We start from the raw sequence: 6,000 nt of genomic DNA on the forward strand, positions 1-6,000 counted from the left end.
GGCTGGACTGTTATCCACCATGCCAAGTTTGGAGCACATTCAAGCATTTACAGTTAAGTTATAATAATTCCCCCCTCTATGGCAAAACATCAGTATTAAATGCTAAGTCACAGATAAACAGTAAAAGTTTTCTGCGGACCTTTCATGACTTCAATACTTCAATACTTCAATAGTGAAGGTCACAAAGATCATACAGACAGAATTTCAACTGGATCAGAATAATTATGGAGGACAAGTTTGTAAAAGTATGAAAAGACATCATTTTCTGTGTCCTCTAAGTGGCGCTATTACAAATGAGGTTGCTGGTTCAAGTCTTATCTGAGAAAGGTGATTTTTGAGAACTGCTGTCCAAGGCACACAGCTAAAGGGAACATTGAGAACATGCAAAGAGTCAGGAGGTTTGGCTCAGTGGGTAAATCAGGCGGTTAGTGTGCCTAAGGTTGCTTGTTCAAGTCTTATCTGTGACAGGTGAAGCTGGGTGGATAGCAGGAAGGACAGTCAAGACACAGGAAGTTGGGGGAATGGCAGGAAGTTTGGTTAAGAGACAGGAAAGTCAGTCAAGTTACAGGAAGTTGGGTTGAGAGACAGGAAGGTTTGAAATTTTTTGACATACTATACAATGTAATTTTTAGCCATTTTTTCCGCAATCAATACAATTTCAAAAACCATCAACATTTCAAATGTCGAAAAAATGGCTGAAAAGAATATATTATAGCTTATAGAGAAATGGCATAGTATGTCAAAACATAGAATGTCAAAAACACCATAATATGGTATGACGAAAAAAATCAGAGTATAGTAGTTCAAACAAGGTCCAAATATGACACATCCAAAAAACAGCTGAAAAATAGCATGAAATTGTGTGGAAAGATATGCCATAGCATGGAATGTTGCAAAAACTGCAAAAAAAAAACAAAACAACAAATTAATATAGCATAAATTAAAAATAAAATAGTGTGCAGAGACACGCCATAGCATAGCAAAATGCCCCAAAAGGCAAGGCTATAGTATGGTAAAAATGTCAAAATATGATGTCCCAAAAACAGCTGAAAACACCTCAAAACAGCAAAAAATAGCATGCCAAGATGGATATAGCATAGAATGTTGCAAGAACAGTCAAATATATCATAATAATTTATGTAGAAAAAATGACCGAAAAGGCAAGGCTAAAATATGGCTAAAAATGTTAAAATATGACACGTCCCTAAAACAGCTGAAAACGACTGAAAACAACAAAAAATAATGTGCTAAGACACACCATAGCATTGAATGTTGCAAAAACAGGCAAAAAACCCTGATTTGGCATGTTGAAAAAATGACAGAAAAGGCAAGGGTAGAGTATGGCTAAAAATGTCAAAATATGACATGTCACAAAAAAAGCAGAAAACACCCCAAAACAGCATAACATAACGTGCCGAGACACACCATAGCTTAGATTGTTGCAAAAACTGCCAACATCCCCATGTCAAAAAAAATGACCGAAAAGGCAAGGCTATAGTATGGCAAAAATGTCATAATATTACATGTCCCCAAAACAGCTGAAAACATTCAAAACAGCATAAAATAGCCTGCAAAGACAGGCCATAGCATAGAATGTTGAAAAAACGGCCAAAACAGCAAAATGATGCATGTCAAAAAAATGACAGAAAAGGCAAGGCTACCTCTCCCTGAGCTACCACCTTATCGTGGTGGAGGGGTTTGCGTGTCCCAATGATCCTAGGAGCTCAGTTGTCGGGGGCTTTATGTCCCTGGTAGGGTCACCCATGGCAAACAGGTCCTAGGGGAGGGACCAGACAAAGCGTAGCTCACCAGACCCCTTATGATGAAATACATAAATGGTCCAAAGTTTCCCTCGCCCGAACGCGGGTCAGTGGGCTCACCACCCATAGGAGGGGCCAAAGGGTCAAGAGCAATGTGAGTTGGGCGGCAGCCGAAGGTGGGGACCTTGGCGGTCCGAGCCTCGGCTGGAGAAGCTAGCTCTAGGGATGTGGAATGTCACCTCTCTGGCGGGGAAGGAGCCTGAGCTGGTGCATGAGGTTGAAAAGTTCCAACTAGATATAGTCAGTCTCACCTGGACACAGCATGGGCTCCGGAACCAGTCTTCTCGAGAGGGGTTGGACTCTCTTGCCACTGTAACTATGGTCCAAACAGCAGTTCAGAGTATCTATCCTTTTTGGAGTTCTTAGAGGGGGTGCTGGAGAGTGCTCCTTCTGGGGATTCCCTAGTTCTGCTGGGAGACTTCAACACTCACTTTGGTCGCGATAGTGAGAACTGGAGGGGCGTGATTGGGAGGAATGGTTCCCCCGAACTGAACCTGAGTGTTGTTTTGTTATTGGACTTCTGTGCTCGCCACAGATTGTCCATAACAAACACCATGTTCAGGCAAAAGGGTGTCCATATGTGTACTTGGCATCAGGACACCCTAGGCCGTAGTTGGATGATCGACTTTGTAGTCGTGTCATCGGACTTGCAGCCGCATGTCTTGGACACTCGGGTGAAGAGAGGGGTGGAGCTGTCAACCGATCACCACCTGGTGGTGAGTTGGCTCCGATGGTGGGGGATGATGCCGGGTAGACGTGGCAGACCCAAACGCATTGTGAGGGTCTACTGGGAACGTCTGGTAGAGTCTCCCGTCAGAAGGAGCTTCAACTCCCACCTCCGGGAGAGCTTTGATCATGTCCTGGGGGAGGCGGGGAAAATTGAGTACGAGCGGGCCATGTTCCATGTCTCCGTTGTTGAGGTGGCCGATCGGTGCTGTGGCCGTAAGGTGGACAGTGCCTGTTGTGGCGGCAACACCCGAACCCGTTGGTGGACACCGGCGGTGAGGGATGCCGTCAAGCTAAAAAAGGAGTCCTATCAGGCCTTCTTGGCCTGTGGGACTCCGGAGGCAGCAAACAGGTACCGGCAGGCCAAGCAGAGTGCAGCTATGGCGGTCGCCAAGGCAAAACCCGGGCATGGGAGGAGTTTGGTAAGGCCATGGAGAACGACTTCCGGACGGCTTTGAAGAGGTTCTGGACCACCATCTGGCGTCTCAGGAGGGGGAAGCAGTGTTCTCTCAACACTGTGTATGATGGGGACAGTGCACTGCTGACCTCGACTCGGGACATTGTGGATTGGTGGAAGGAATACTTCGAAGACCTCCTCAATCCCACTGACATGCCTTCCAGTGAGGAAGCAGGGCCTTCGGACTCGGGAGTGGGCTCTTCCTCGGCTGAGGTTGCCAAGGTGGTCAAAAAGCTCCTCAGTGGCAGGGCCTGGGGGGTGGATGAGATTCGCCCAGAGTTCCTTAAGGTCCTGGATTTTATGGAGCTGTCATGGTTGAAACAACTCTGCAGCATTGTGTGGACATCGAGGACAGTGCCTCTGGACTGGCAGACCAGGGTGGTGGTCCCTCTTTTAAGAAGGGGGATCGGAGGGGGTGTTCCAACTATCGGGGGATCACACTCCTCAGCCTCCCTGGCTAGGTCTATTCAGGGGTACTGGAGAGGAGGGTCCACCGGATAGTCGAACCTCGCATCCAGGAGGAACAATGAGGTTTTAGGCCTGGTCATGGAACTGTGGACCAGCTATGGACCCATGGCAGTATCCTTGAGGGTGTATGGCGGTTTGCCCAACCAGTCCACATGTGCTTCGTGGACTTTGAGATGGCATTCGGCCGTGTCCCTTGGGGAGTCCTGTGAGGAGTTCTCCGGGAGTATGGGATATTGGACCCCCTGATACAGGCTGTCAGTTCCCTGTACGACTGGTGCCGGACCTTGGTGAGTTGTCAGTGAGTTGGACTCTTTTCAGGTGAGGGTTGGACCCTGCCAGGGCTGCCCTTTGTCACCGATCCTGTTCATGACTTTTATGGAAAGAATTTCTAGGCGCAGCCAGGGCGCTGAGGGGGTCCTGTTTAGGGCATGTCCCACCTGTAGGAGACCCCGAGAAAGACCCAGGACAAGCTGGAGAGACTATGTCTCCTAGCTGGCCTGGGAACTCCTCGGACCCCCCGAGAAGAACTGCATGAAGTGCCAGGGACAGGGAAGACTTGCCTTCCCTGCTCAGGCTGCTGCCCCCGCAACCTGACCCTGAATAAGCGGTAGAAAATGGAAAAATGTCAAAATATGACATGTCCCAAAAACAGCTGAAAACACCTCAAAACAGCATAAAATAGCCTGCCAAATCACGCTGTAGCAAAGAACATGGCAAAACCGGCAAAAAACAGCAAAATAATGCATGTTGAAAAAATGACCGAAAAGGCAAGGCTATAGTATGGCAAAAATCTCAAAATATGACACGTCCCAAAAACAGCTGAAAACACCTCAAAACAGCATAAAATAGCCTGCCAAATCACGCCATAGCATAGAATGCTGCAAAAACGGCCAAAAACAGCAAAATAATGCATGTTGAAAAAATGACCGAAAAGGCAAGGCTATAGTATGGCAAAAATCTCAAAATATGACACGTCCCAAAAACAGCTGAAAACACCTCAAAACAGCATAAAATAGCCTGCCAAATCACGCCATAGCATAGAATGCTGCAAAAACGGCCAAAAACAGCAAAATAATGCATGTTGAAAAAATGACCGAAAAGGCAAGGCTATAGTATGGCAAAAATCTCAAAATATGACACGTCCCAAAAACAGCTGAAAACACCTCAAAACAGCATAAAATAGCCTGCCAAATCACGCCATAGCATAGAATGCTGCAAAAACGGCCAAAAACAGCAAAATAATGCATGTTGAAAAAATGACCGAAAAGGCAAGGCTATAGTATGGCAAAAATCTCAAAATATGACACGTCCCAAAAACAGCTGAAAACACCTCAAAACAGCATAAAATAGCCTGCCAAATCACGCCATAGCATAGAATGCTGCAAAAACGGCCAAAAACAGCAAAATAATGCATGTTGAAAAAATGACCGAAAAGGCAAGGCTATAGTATGGCAAAAATCTCAAAATATGACACGTCCCAAAAACAGCTGAAAACACCTCAAAACAGCATAAAATAGCCTGCCAAATCACGCCATAGCATAGAATGCTGCAAAAACGGCCAAAAACAGCAAAATAATGCATGTTGAAAAAATGACCGAAAAGGCAAGGCTATAGTATGGCAAAAATCTCAAAATATGACACGTCCCAAAAACAGCTGAAAACACCTCAAAACAGCATAAAATAGCCTGCCAAATCACGCCATAGCATAGAATGCTGCAAAAACGGCCAAAAACAGCAAAATAATGCATGTTGAAAAAATGACCGAAAAGGCAAGGCTATAGTATGGCAAAAATCTCAAAATATGACACGTCCCAAAAACAGCTGAAAACACCTCAAAACAGCATAAAATAGCCTGCCAAATCACGCCATAGCATAGAATGCTGCAAAAACGGCCAAAAACAGCAAAATAATGCATGTTGAAAAAATGACCGAAAAGGCAAGGCTATAGTATGGCAAAAATCTCAAAATATGACACGTCCCAAAAACAGCTGAAAACACCTCAAAACAGCATAAAATAGCCTGCCAAATCACGCCATAGCATAGAATGCTGCAAAAACGGCCAAAAACAGCAAAATAATGCATGTTGAAAAAATGACCGAAAAGGCAAGGCTATAGTATGGCAAAAATCTCAAAATATGACACGTCCCAAAAACAGCTGAAAACACCTCAAAACAGCATAAAATAGCCTGCCAAATCACGCCATAGCATAGAATGCTGCAAAAACGGCCAAAAACAGCAAAATAATGCATGTTGAAAAAATGACCGAAAAGGCAAGGCTATAGTATGGCAAAAATCTCAAAATATGACACGTCCCAAAAACAGCTGAAAACACCTCAAAACAGCATAAAATAGCCTGCCAAATCACGCCATAGCATAGAATGCTGCAAAAACGGCCAAAAACAGCAAAATAATGCATGTTGAAAAAATGACCGAAAAGGCAAGGCTATAGTATGGCAAAAATCTCAAAATATGACACGTCCCAAAAACAGCTGAAAACACCTCAAAACAGCATAAAATAGCCTGCCAAAT

Source organism: Plectropomus leopardus, chromosome 14 (assembly GCF_008729295.1).
Source record: "Plectropomus leopardus isolate mb chromosome 14, YSFRI_Pleo_2.0, whole genome shotgun sequence".
Lineage (NCBI taxonomy): Eukaryota > Metazoa > Chordata > Actinopteri > Perciformes > Serranidae > Plectropomus > Plectropomus leopardus.